General features: G+C 34.1%; 2 pseudogenes; one reads left to right on the forward strand and one right to left on the reverse strand.

Annotated features, from left to right (window-relative positions):
• Window positions 1-7197: 7197 nt before the first annotated feature.
• Window positions 7198-9156, forward strand: LOC120157748 (annotated as a pseudogene).
• A 2089-nt stretch (window positions 9157-11245) lies between these two features.
• LOC120157749 lies at window positions 11246-13600 on the reverse strand (annotated as a pseudogene).
• Window positions 13601-14920: the final 1320 nt, after the last annotated feature.

Below are 14920 nucleotides of genomic sequence, written 5' to 3' on the forward strand. Positions count from 1 at the left end.
TCTGGTCTCCAACTCTTTCAGGTACGCCTTCTTCCTCTTCTTTACCCTTGTCTCTTCTCCGGGTAGTAGAGTTGTATGTCACCTTATACAAAGATCCAAAACCACCTTCGTCAATCGTGTTTGTTGCATCGAAGTTGTTTGTGGCCGCTTTAATTTACCGTAAGGTGAATACTCCGGTTTTCAGATCTAATCCTCTTAGTTCTATTTTGATCTTCTTTTTCTGGATTGGGAAAATACAAAGGTAAATATCCAAACATCGGGCTATATTTTACGCATCATGGATCATTTGTTTAGATTTGTATAAGTTTTTTTGGTTGCTGGTGTGGGTAAAGAGATGAAATCAAAATACGGTGTCCCTCGGTTCAAGAGCGGAGAGCAAAAAGACTTCAACAACGAAGATGAAGAAATTATAATTCTAGGACAATCTATATGCGTCAAAAGACAAAGGGATTCTAAACCTGTTTCGAACCCTTGCAAACGGTTAGTTGCCGAGCCCAGTTTGGAGCAACGACGAGTAGCGTCCGTTCATGGGGAAACCAACAGCTAGAAGAAGTGGATCCAGATGTGGATGAAATTATGAAAAAGGAAAAGCAAAGGCAAATATTAGGAATTGAGCTTATTACTTTCGAAAATTTTGTGTGCCAAGCTGTGATGGCAGCATTGGAAAACCATTTAATGAACAAATACTACAAAGGAATGCCTGGAGCCAAGTACTATACTGACAACAAGTTTATAGATCAAATCGAAACCCTATGCCACAACCGTGCATTGACAGCATTTAATTTTGAATCCGAGAAATGGGGTGTCAATGTGCTGGCTTATTCATGTATCTATGTGAATTTTTCTGTTTATACCGGACTTTTGTTTTCAGGCGGGTCTAGCCGAGTACGTCTTCAATTGGGTAGTGGGTGTGGGGATGTATTTGAGAATGTACCTGCGTGGGCGGGTGTGGATTTAAATTTTTTTACCCATCATGGGTGGTGGGCGGGTGGTAGATTGCAAAATATTAGGTAGATTGCAAAATATTAAGTGGGTATGGGGATGGGGGAGGGGGTATCCGCACCCACCCGCCCGTTTTCCATCCCTACTTATCTGGAAAGTTCGCCCACGTCGAACATATCTAGAATGTTGGAGGGTATGAGAATTTAACACGCGGTTTGCAGACCACGAGGTAATCTTATGTGAACGATTTGGGGTATTCTTTCAAATAATTTTTGAATTGTGCTATTTTTTTAAATAATTATTTATTTGAAATTTTTAATATAAAATTGCTTACCCAATTATTGATATGACTTGTAATTATATGAGTCTGTCATACTACAAATCAAAAGGCATCTCTACTTTTCAAGACATTATTAACATTTTGAAAACCTAAAATATAATTTCTTTTTTCATGATATTAAAATCAGTTTAAATTAGTATTTTGAAAAAAAGAATAAAATATGTAGTCAATTGTCCCCCATTTGATCATGCCTGACCCAAATCTTCTTTTTGACTCACTTTGACAGTTTAGCTTTATTCTTTTCTCACCAATTACAATTCAAACATAGAAAATAAAAAAAGTGTTTTTTAATTATTTATTAGATTCTTTTTACTACAACGCATAATGATAATGCTATGCACATGCTTCTTCCTTTTATTGTTAAACTTTAACTTTTGCAAAACCCTAGAACGAACCATCGTATTTTTGGAAAAGAAAAAGAGTGTCCATTATATTTTACTTTCAAATTAATTTCTATTTTCCAAACCAATGATGGTATACATATAATATTATAAACGAACGATTCTTTCTTTCTTTTAGGTATTCTCCAACTTGGAGAGACTTGCTCTTGTATGCATGGAAATGCAGTGTTTTAAGGGATTAGGTTTAGTCCAAGTTTTACTTACAGGTTTAACAATGGTAACCATTATATTTAGAATATTTATACAATAAATGCATTACATTTTTAATTTAATAAGAAAAATATACTAAAAATAAAAAGTTACTTTTTAAGTTGTATACGTATAAACATCGGGTTAACTGAAAAATTTATTTAATATTTTTAATTAAAATAATGATGGTATTACCAGAGGTCAAATGAAAGATCCTTCATACAAGAGTGGAATACTAAATAACAATTTACAAGAGTGATAAGACAACTTATGTAATGTTTCATATAACTTCCATGTAGTCAGGAACAGTTCAGATTTTCTTATTCTTTTTTTATTTTCGTAATCAAAATGTAATTTTAAGCAACAGATTTCCATACAAAGTTCAACGCGAAATAATATAAAGCTCATAAAAAATACATGGAAAAAAAAGAAATCGAAAATCAAAATCTTCCCAGAAGAATATGTCTTTAATATTTTTATTCTCTCTCCAAAAATTCTGAGAAAATGTGGGGAAGAAAAAAACCCTAAAAATAGATGTAAATGATTAAAGAAGGAGAAGATGAGTTATTTTTTGTTTTTATTTTTCTGAGAAAAGGGAAAAGAAGAGAAAAATACCTGAAAATGGTATCCTTGAGCCTGGAAGGCAAACAAAGAAGAAAAAAAAAGACTGCAATTAATAGAAGAATATTCATGGAAACATGCATATAATACATGGAATATATATGCAGATATGAAACACATGGAATACATGCATGGCTCCTCATACGCCATTCACGGAGGCTATCGAAGTTCAATAGGCTCTGCAAATGGCATACAGGGAGCCAGGCATATACATACATGGATAGGTCATGCTGCTGATGGTGATACAACATATATAAACCTATGGTGGCATGTCATGGTATTGTGTTTTGAATGAAAAATGCATGAAAAGAGGAATGCCTCGGGATGATTATGATGGAGATAATGAGCATCACCATCATCTTCTCTCTCTCTCTCTAACCCCAAAAGTATTGCGTTGATGAGTAAATAATGGAGAGAAAGGAAAGAAATGGTGGGAATTTCTTTATTTTTTCAAATAAAATCCTTTGAATTGGCATAAAACAATGAAGAAAAAGTGGCTGAAAAGTCAGGGCAAAGGAGAGGGGTGACCTAAAATTTGTGGGTTTCCTTTTCTTTTCCAAAGAGAGGGAAAGATGGAAGATTTGGGGGGTTGAAGTTGAACCCCCCCCCATCTTTGGCCCCTAAATATAGACACCACAGCAAACAGGGAGGGATTATAATCAAATTTTTAATAATTTATCCGTTCCTATAACGTTAAGAATATATTTTAACGTGTTATAACATATTTAAGATGCTAATTTTTAATATGATAATAATTTATATTATTAGGATATTTTTTTTATCATGTTGATGTTAATTCGAATATATTTTTATGAATACAAGAAGTGATCTCAAGGAGAAAAGAAAATATTATTCTTTCTAAGTGATTGAGTTCGGACTATTTTATCTGCATGTGTGCATGAGTTTAGCTAAATTTAATCTTTTTATAAAAAAATCTTGATGTTTTATAATTTTTATACAATAATTATAAAAAAGGTATAAAAATAAAAAGAGGGAATAGAGAGGCATGGTGGGTTAGGTTATGAAGCAAGCAAATTCCTAAGCTAAGGCCTTATGTTTGAAATCTCCTTTTTCAAGGTCTTAAAGCAAAGGTTGCTTTTCAATTCTGAGCCTCATTTTGTCTTAAAGTTGTTGGAAATACTTGGATTTCTCTATCTTCTATTATTTTTATTAAAATAAAATTGAAAAGAGAAATAGAAAATAAATAAAATAATTTATCACCTTTTTTCTTTTCATAGAAAAAATATTATTATAACTTTACCTTTTTTTCATGCCATCAGCTTTTTATATTGGTAATCGATTACACTACTACGTTCAGAATGAACTGAGATCCTCATTTCACACAATTTATTTTAGGGTTTTGGAACCATATTTTCCATGTTATTTTGCTAATCCTTTATGTCTATTCACCTACTTGAACTTCCCTACCACTACTTGTGATGTAAACTATATATTTATATGACCATCGCTTAAAGGTATTTATATTATAATTTCTTTTGAAGAAAGAAGAAGAGAAAATATGAGTGCGTTGGGGGGAGGGGGAACACAGAATGTATGGAGAGAAAGAAACAAAGGAAATATCTCCAAGAAGAAGATGCTGAAGCTGAACTGACACAAGGATTCCCAGACTCCTCACAATTGATTTATCAGTGAAAAAACAAATAAAAATACCTTTTCTATTTTAAATATGAAATATACTAATGAATAGTTAGCGATATTTTCTTTTCAAGAAAAAAAGAAATTAATTTATTTTCTTCTTTTTTCACCATTATTTTCAGTATTTATTTTTATTTTAAATACTATAACAGACCAAAATTAATAATTTAGATACTAAACACGTAACTTATTTTACATGCTTTTTTGATCATTAAATTAAAAGAGTTTATTAATTGAGATAAAAGTTTTTAAATTACAAATAATTCATTTTATATTTTGTTCACGAAATTTTTTCATTTTATATATTAATCTCAACTATTTATTTTTCATTCACTCAATAATCTAAGAACACCGCATATACATGAATATAAATATTTATTATCAAATGATTAAAATTCTTTAAATATATACTACATTATATTTATTCCAGTCAAAAAACATATAAAAAGAATGTACCCATAATTAAATGATGGTGTAAATTCTATGAACATACATAATCATTAGGATCATTGAACATTGCCCATTTAAATTCATTAATCATTCCTTTTCATGCTGACATTCAAAGTAACAATCTTATTCTTTAAGCATAAGATGGCATTATCTGAAGGAATACAAAATAATGGAATAACATAAAGAGCATTAAACATTAAAAAAAAGGTCATTTCCCCGCCAATGTTCATTATGTAAATTCTGTTTATAGATAAAATTCTGATGAGACTCGGGTCGACCAAAAAGACAATTTTACTATTAAAGATACTGGTAAATTACGTGTTTACTACCTAAATTATTGGTTTTGATTTGTTTTTAATACTTAATTTTTTTATTTTTCAAAATCATTTCTAAAGTTTAGTTTTTATTTCATTTTAGTATATCTGTTCAAAATTTAGTGTTAATTTTTGAAAAAAATTGAAAGTTTAGGTATTAAAACAAACCAAAATTGATAGTTTAGTTACTAAACGTGTTAAGTTTTTAACATTAGGATACTAAAATGGAACAAAAACTAAACGTTACGTATAATTTTAAAAAAATTAAAAGTTTAGATACTAAAACGGACCAAGACTGATAGTTTATGTACTAAATACGTAGTTTACCCTAAAGAAACTCATATTTTATAACCGGACTAAAAAGTTTTTTTTAATACTAAAAAGTATTTTTAAGATTAATGTTTAAATTATTCACAAATTATAAATCAACTGACGTAATTAAACATAATATCCATTAAGAACAATGGATATTTACTCATCACTTCGTCAGACTTAAGTCATATGAATGACTAAACATTACTAAATGTAGTTAGTTTATTGTTAACTCATGCATTGAAACATAAGTAATAAATATTTTTTTACCAGATTTCCCTTTATTTATGTATTTATTTATTGAAATTATAATTACAATTGTATGTAAAATATTAATATGACTATGATCAGACTTGATCAATATAATACATAAATAAAATTATAAATACAATTAATATATTTATATATTAAAAATCATAAAAATGAAAATAATATTGTAATTAGGGTTTATGCCTTTTCTCTCTCGACCGACTTGGCTGTTCTAAGGTTTTGCCTTCAAACAATCTATTCTTTCAAGATTCTCAAGCAAATCAAGGAATTGAAGAACGATAACAAAGCAAGAAATTTCATCTGGCTACAAAACATTATGGGAGATTTGGAACGAACCATACAAAATCTCAATGTCGATGAAGACGAAGAGGAAGAGGAAGCACTACCGATAATACAGTAGAAACCGAAAGAAGCAGTAAATTTAGAAAACTGTTTTGTAGGATTCTTCTTAACGGCAAGTACCATAAATTTTCAAGCTATGAAAACGGTGATGGCGAACGTCTGGCACCCCATTGGAGGAATCTCAATTACAGATCTTGGAGAAGGAAGATACCTATTTCACTTTTATCACGAGGTTGATGCATCAAGGATTAAAAACGATGGACCCTGGTATTTCAATTCACGCATCCTAGTTTTTAATCCTATGACGATCCCATTACAATTTATTTATTTTTAGGTCCATATAAACGACCTTCCAGTGGGATTTATCTCAGAACAGGTTGCACAACATCTAGGTAATTTCATCGGAGAGTTCCTGCAATATGATGCGACAGCAATAACGTTAGGTTACGGAGGATGCATAAGAACAAAGGTAAAACTTGATACAAGGAATCTCTTGAAGAGAAGGAAAAAAACTCGCATTACCAAACGGAAAAGTGAAAACATACCTATGCCTCTTTCCAACACTAGAAGTTAAGACTATTCTGTTATCTATGCGGAAAACTTGGCCATGGAGAGAGTTTCTGCCCACTGAGATTAACAAAAATCAGCACAGAATTAATACCACAATGGGACGCATAGCTGAAAGCATCCCCACTACAAAGGACAAGCAAAACAAGCACTTGGTTACAAGAAGAATCAGCTGATCAATCCCTGAAAACAAACAAAGGACAGATTCCAGAACAACAAAACTCAAACACAAGTCAAGAACAAAAGCGTAGTACGACATGGATCAATTCGTTGGTAAAACAACTATTCACAAAAGAGGGTATGGAGACTATATCAAGGTACGGGAATGATGTTGAGATGATGGGAGTTGAAGAAGAAACTGCTATGGAGAAAGGAGATGGGACAAAGAGGCAGAGAAAATCACATTCGGACGTTTCAAGTTCACCAAAACCTGATTCCAAGAATGAAAACAATAAGATATCGGCAGGCCTGATAACCCAGGCCAGTCGGATGCAATGAAAATAATAAGTTAGAACGTCCAAGGATTGGGTGAACCTCGGACGATTGGTCGTCTCAAGCAAAGACTTAGAGACATTAACCCATCGGTAGTTTTTCTCATGGAGACAAAGCTACAAAGTTCATGCATGGCAGAAGTTCGCAAAGCGATTGGTTTTTCAAATGGAATTGAGGTAGACTCGATAGGGAGCAGTGGAGGTCTATGCTTAGGATGGAAGGGCACAATCAACATAACAATCCGATCTTTCTCAAGATCCCATATTGACGCACTGATTTTTGTCAAAACAGAAGGAAAACAATGGCGTTTCACAGGTTTCTATGGGGCACCAGAAGAGAATAGAAGAAGAGAATCTTGGGATTTGTTACGACAACTTAATGATTCGGCAGATACACATGGCTAGTAATCGACGACTTCAATGAAATTCTGTTCTCACACGAAAAGAAAGGAGAATTACAACGGAATGAGAGACAAATGAGTGAATTTCGAAAAACACTTAGACTGTGAATTAGAAGACATCGGGGACCGGGGGTTTGGTTTACTTGGGAGAGAAGAAGAAAGGCATACAACAACATCAGAGAGCGACTGGATAGGGGTGTTGCAAACGTGAGCTGGGGGACTTTTTCCCCAATCATAACTTGACATTTGACGCGTTCCTTTTCGGACCAGTGCCCTTTATTTTTTAGGGTAAACTACGCCAATGGTCACTGATGTTTGAGTAAGTTTTCGTTTTCACCACTAATGTTTCAAAAATTACAAATAGGTTACTAATGTTATCTTTTGTGACAAAATGGTCACTGGCCGTTAACAACCGTTAAGAGGCGTGACGAAAAATACAGCTGGACTGTTGTCTGCTGAAGTGGATCGTTGACCGCCATTTTGACAGACTCTTCTTCTTCTTTAACCCATTCCCCATCTTTTTCTTCACTTTTCTTCTTATTTCTCTTCACTTTTCTTCTTTCGCATCGAATCAAAAAGCTGAAAATTGAAACGACTTTAATTTTAGTATTAAATGAACAATGGAGCTATGTTCATAATTTGAGGTGCTTGTTAAATTTTGGGATTAGTGTTGATATGTTTACTGCTATTCCTGCTATTTCCTCTATCAGGCAGTTGAAATCTATTGGGTGGGGCAAGCAAATGCGTGCTTATGTGATGACAAACGATTTAGGCTATCAAGTGTCTGTTTATAATTCTTTTATTGATATGTATTATGAATGCGATTGTTTAACCTATGCTCGAAAGGTTTTTGAAAATTTAGCAGAGAAAACTGTGGTTTCATGGAGCTCAATGATCAAAGGATAGGTAAACCATGACCATAATCATGATGCTCTTTCTCTTTTCTCCAGGATGAAAGCAGATGGAGTTAAAGCCGATTTCATTATAGTTATCATTTTTTTGCCTGCATGTGTGAATATAGGGGCCCTAGAACAAGTTAAAGCCCTTCATGGATGCTCATTGAAACTTGGTCCGAATTTGTTGTCATCGATTAATTCTGCAATTCTTATCGGTTATGCGAAATGTGGATGCATAGTTTTGGCCAGAAAGCTTTTTGATGAAGAGAGAATTGATGTCAAGGATATCATAACATGGAATTCGATAATCGATGCTAATGCTAAGCATGAAGACTGGTCACAATGTTTCAAGTTGTATAACCGGATGAAACGGTTGAATCTGAAACTGGATCAAGTTACTTTTCTTGGCCTATTGACTGCTTGTGTCAATTCAGGGCTTTTAAGGAGATGAGGGAAATCTATGGTTGCTAACCCAACCAAGGACACTATGCCTGCGTGGTGGATTTACTAGGGCGCGCCGGACGTATTGATGTAGCGAGAGAACTTCTCAACGAAATGCCATTCAAACCTGATACTCGAGTGTGGGGGCCCTTGTTGAGTGCATGTAAACTGCACTTAGAAACCAAGTTAGCAGAATCTGCAGCCGAGAAACTATTAACAATGGAACCTGAAAATGCTGGAAATTATGTTTTACTATCGAACATGTATGCAGTCGCAGGGAAATGGGACAAATTTGCTAAAATGATGAGACTTCTTAAAGAGAAAGGACTAAAGAAAGTCCCCGGTTGTAGTTGGATACAACTAAATGGACATGTACACGAGTTTCTTGTTGCTGATAAATCTCATCCAAAAGCAAATGAGATATATGCTTTACTTGGAATCCTGGAGTTTTCAATCAAGGAGGCCAGAGAATACAACTGCAGGGAAAGTATCCCAAATGCTCATTTCATTCATTGGTGAATCCACAATAGATTTTAGCTAGTTCTGATCACATGATTAACCTTTAACATGTTAAACGAAAATTTTGGTATTAAATGAACAATGAAGAAAAGTGAAGAGAAAGAAAGAAGAAGAAAAGTGAAGAAAAAGATGGGGAATGGGTTGAAGAAGAAGATGAGGAATGAGTTTAAGAAGAAGAAGAAGAAGAGCCGATCAAAATGGCGGTCAACGACCCACCTCAGCAGATAATGGTCCAGCTGTATTTTTCGTCACGCCTCTTAATGGCTGTTAACGGCCAGTGACCATTTTGTCACAAATGATAACGTTAGTGACCTATTTGTAACTTTTGAAACATTAGTGGTGAAAACAAAAACTTATTCAAACATTAGTGACCATTGACGTAGTTTATCCTATTTTTTAATACATGAAATAGATATGCAGAAAACAAGCCTTGGAACTTTAAATTCGAAGCATCATGGCTATTGGAGGAACAATGTGAAGAAGAACTAGAACGCATTTGGAAGACACAGAATGAGACAGTTCCTGAAAAACTAAAATTGATTCACGGAACCTTGAAAAGAGAACGCCATAGCGAATCTTGAAAAGAAGATTAGAAGAGCTGCTGGAACAGGAACCTTCTGATGAAGCTCTGGGGGTTTAACGGAAGTAAAGCTTGTTGGAAATATGAAACTGCAAAACCACACTGTTTGCACTAACATGAAAGATAAACAGTAATTTAAAAAGAATAAATTCGTAAAACTTGTCGTGGTAAAATTATTGTCTTAGAAACGAATTCTTCTCGATGTGTGTAATCGCTACAATAGGTGGACTGTCTCCCGAGGTTAACACGGTCGCTTCGAATTCCGTACACCCGAAACCGGAGTGGACTACTGGTGGTATTGCTCTTCTTATCAGAAAACATATAGAAAGAATATTTAAAAAACACTTAGAGAGTGAATTCTGAAATATTGAGAATGAGTTGAGAAGCTGAAACGTCTAGATACCACGAGCCGAGCCAAGCCGGACGGCGGTGCGCGAGAGTCCCATTGTTCTTTTTCACTCAACAAGAAAGTAAAAAATTTAAACTATAAATATGCATTCCCAATAATATTTTTAATACTATGTGAGATTTAGCATAACCAATAAAACTGAACCTGAATTTGGAAGCTGTCAAAGCAGAAAATTATTGGGAACAAAGAGCGAGAGTGAATTGGTTGAAGAACGGCGATAACAACACAGGTTTCTTTCAGCGTTACGCTTCCCAACGAAAAAGACAGAACTACATTCGATCATTAGAGAATGAGAGAGGGGACAAGTTTGATAGTGCGCAGAAGAAATACAAGACTGCGCCAGGAAATATTTTCAGGATTTATTCACTTCAGAATTCGAAACAGCAGATGAGGAAATTATGGAGGATTCACATCCGTGCATCCCTGGGAAATAAACGAGAATTTACTAAGATCTTTCACTTTCGAAAATGTTACAAAAGCGGTAAAGGATATGAGTCCGTGAAGATGGATTAGGGTTTTTTTTTTATCAAAGATTTTGGCACATAATCGGAAATGAAGTTGCTGAGTACTGCATCAAATTGATACAAGGTCAACACAGCATGGAAGAAGTGAATCGCACCCAAATTATGAAAATTAGAAATAAATAGGGGTTATTTTATACTAAATAGTTTCTTGGGATTAAATTGAATAAAAATATTATAATATCAAAAATATTTGACCAAGTTAAAAAAAATAGAAACAAATAGAGTTTAATTTTAGACTAAATATAATTTTAAAGACTAAATTAAATAAAAATATTATAATATTAAAAATGTCGAACTATATAAAAACTAAAAATAAATAAATGTCAATTTCGGATCAAATATTTTTTTAGGAACTAAATTAAACTAATAAAAAATATTGTAGTAAATTATAAAAAAATAGAAACAAGAAATGTTTAATATAAAATGCGTAATATAGTTTTATTATTGGATAGTAGAAATTATTGAATTTTTTTTTTTTACTCTCAACAAATGGAAAAGGAATATGCGGTAGTTACAATCTCTTTCCGCCAATTGGTAGGAGAGAGAGCAAAAACAAAAGGAAAAAGAATGTTAGAATCATTGAATAATACAAACAATCATAATATAGTCATGAATTCTTGATGAATTTTCATGACAAGATCAGTTCACACTTGACAATTTGATCTAATGAAGTTACCAGATCACTCACGCTTGGTCTTTCAGTGGGATTTTCCCTCAACGAAAGCTCGGCCAAATCCGCGAGTTTAAGCAACGGTTCCACATTTCTGCGTAGAGCAATGTTCCGGTCGATAATGGCTGCCGCCTTTCCTTTCCTTATCAGAGGCAGTGTCCACTCTAAAATTCCTGGAGGCGTGCAGTCTCTATCATAAGCTTTCCTTCCACTTAATATCTCCAATAGAACGATTCCGAAGTTATAAACATCCTCCCCCATATCTCCACTCACATCCGTGCTTGTATTAGCACTTAAAATCCGAAAATCGGCTATCCTTGCACCCCATTCGGCATCCAAAAGTATATTTGAAGTCTTCAGGTCTCGATGAACGATGGGGGAGTGACTTCATTATGAAGATACTCGAGTCCTCTCGCAGCCTGGAATGCTATCTTCAATCGTAGGTCCCAACCTAACCGCGAGAGGTCCCCATGAAGATGGTCATGAAGTGTGCCATGAGGCAATATATTCATACATGAGTAGTCTTCCCCCCATTTCAGCACAGTATCCTATTAAGATCACAATACTGGTATGCTTTACATTGCATAGTATTTCTAACTCTGTTTCAAAATCCCGGCTGTTGGTGTGAATTATCGTAGCAGCATTAGCTCGCTTGATTGCAACTTGCCGACCATCAGGAAGAACAGCTTTATACACAAAACCGAAGCTCCCTCTTCCGAGCTCGCTGAATTCTTTAAATCCATGAGTAGCAACTTTCAGTTCTGAAAGCCTATAAACTTGTGGCTCCCCAACATACGTCGTTAAAGATAGAGGCGGAACTGGCAAAAGCAGCACTGAATTCTGCGTTTGCCTTCGCTTTTCACTTTGAAGATTCGGGGAAAAATACAAGAAGCAACTACAACTAATAAGCAGCCCAGCACAGAAGAGCCAATGATGACCACCAACTTTTTTATCTCTAGCTGCTTTTGTTTCCGAGGCTCGGACGAAACTCCAAATACATCCCAGCAAGAGCTGTTCTGGCAAAGTGAGCAAGGAGCACATATTCGATCTGCATTGGCGCTGCAAGCACTCGAAGGGAAGTAGCCCTCGGAACAATTTGTCCCACAAGGCAAGCATATCTTCAACTCATTCCGAGCACATATGGTTGTCAACTCCGGCTCATTAAGGATACTTGCATTGAAAGCAAAATTTCCATTGGCACATGATCTTGGCGAGCACACACCAGGGCTACATAGCTGCAAAGGCGGACTATAATCCGGCGAAGACTGCTTGTTTGTGCCCCAACAATCAAGAATCAAGTCAACTTCTCGAACCCCACAAGTTTTGGAATCAGATGAAGCAATAGCTAAAAAACCAGAAGCCTTTGGAACTGAAGAAACATTAATGCTTCTTCCCCAGCATTCCACTGCATGATCATCTTCACGAATGCCGCAAAAATGCTGTCCGCCAGCCGATAAACTAACGAACCGAGTCCCACGTGGTTGGATATCAAACTCACTCCAATCCCCCCAACATTCCACTTCACCTGTCATCTTAGAAATCCCACAAATTGAACTTCTCCCAGAAGCTAAAATTTCAAACTCACTAGACGCGTTGGAAATCCCCAAGTTGCTGGATTTTGGACCCCCAACAAAAGATCAAACCACTTTCCTTAGCAACCCCACAACTAAAACCATCCCCAGAAACAATGCTTTTAACGGAAACATTGTTGGCATAATGATCACCAACAAAACTCATAGTCAAATTACTTTCACCAAGTATTTGATGAAATTCCCAGCAATCCACAAAAAGGGAATCACCGTTACTTGAAAAATAAGGCCCTTTGATAGCACAAACATGAGTTCTCCCAGCTGCTATCTGTGAGTAAGAATTATATCTAAAAGCTTTAGGAACAAGGTATGTACCAAAATCCAAGGAATCCCAACAAAACGCCTGCGAGTTGTTAGCAGTAATGCCGCAGAGAAAGCCTTCACCGCCGGAGAGAACCGCCATGGAAAGTACGTAACCAAAAGAGGGCACCGAAGATGTTTTATTGGTTTTATCCCAACAAATGATCTCTTGTTCCCCGCCAGCATCAATGGCGCAAAAAACCCCATTTTCTCCGAAAACAGCAGTGATCGGGGCAGGTGATCCATAGCCAGAAGCTGTAACAAATAGCAAGGTAGAAACAACGATGAAGAAGGAAAAAACGGGTGCCAGTAAGTAGCCATCTGTATTTGATTTCTGGGTTTTTTTGGAAGAGAGGTTTTGGGGAAAGTGAGGTGTTTAATGGCGGAGTTGAAATTGTAATTGTGAGGAGTAAGCATTGTTTCGGCCATATTTATGCACTGGTTTTTTTCTAAGAATAATAATAATGGACATTCAGATTAGTGTTTGACATAGGCCATGTCTACGCCTCATCTCTACTATAGCGTATCTCTATTTATATTTTAAAAATAAAATAATAATTTATTTGTAGTGTTATTTTTACATTATCATTAATTTTATTTTATTTATAATATTTATTTATTATAATATTAATTTTAAAAATATAAAAAAATCTAAAAAAATACAAAAATTTCGAAAAATTACAACAAAAAAATAGTATAATTATTTATCTAATTTTAATATATTTTTATCTATATTATAATTTAATATAATTTAATTTTAAAAAACCTAAATCTAGCACGAGCTACAGTATCGCGCTAGATGTGATGCGATATTGTAGCAATACTGTAGCGCAGCGTTGGAGATGCCCTTAATAGGTAAATCCAATATTTAATCTGCAAATTAAGATTCAGATCTCTCTAGACCTGAAATTTGGCCGGGGTTTTTGAATACAGATCCTATTAATTACTTTTGTATTTATATTAGATTATATAATAATTTTTTTAATAATCGATATAATTATAAAGTAATATTTATTTAAAAAATTATTTAATCATCGATAACACACACGTACCTTCAAGATGGGTTATATATATATATATATATATATATATATATATATATATATGTGTGTGTGTAATTTAAAATTAAGAGATTGAAAATTTAATTTATGAAAAGTAAATTTTTTTATATTTTATAAATAGATATAAATATTATTAAAATAAATGTAATTTTATTAGAATAGAAAAGGGAATATAATCTGCACTGAACTCCAAAATTCATAGTGTTAGATGAATCTAACAATGTTCCTCCTGGGGACAGTTTGGAGTAAGAATTTGACAACGACATGTTCCAAAATCTAATTTTTAGTTGTTGTCAAGATTTCAATCTATTAGTATAAAGAAAGTTTTTTTTAATAATTATTGATATTTAATCTATTAATCATTAATTTAGATTGAGTATTACAAAAATCTAATACTCGGGTAATTCTGTCAACTAAATTTGTTCAATTCGTAAACATTAAGATTCAAACTCCTAATCTTACTTAAGAGGTTTATTGTCTCGTTTTAATAAATCAACTGATCACTAATTAATAAAAAAATATTTTAATTAATAATAAGATTGGCAAGGAGAGATTCCAAGCAAGAAGCTTGGAAACACAACAGCTTGTATTTGTATGTCCATTTGATTCTGGTTTTCTGTCTCCTCAACCCCACT

The sequence above is a fragment of the Hibiscus syriacus genome, unplaced genomic scaffold, assembly GCF_006381635.1.
Source record: "Hibiscus syriacus cultivar Baekdansim isolate YM2019G1 unplaced genomic scaffold, ASM638163v2 tig00111276_pilon, whole genome shotgun sequence".
Lineage (NCBI taxonomy): Eukaryota > Viridiplantae > Streptophyta > Magnoliopsida > Malvales > Malvaceae > Hibiscus > Hibiscus syriacus.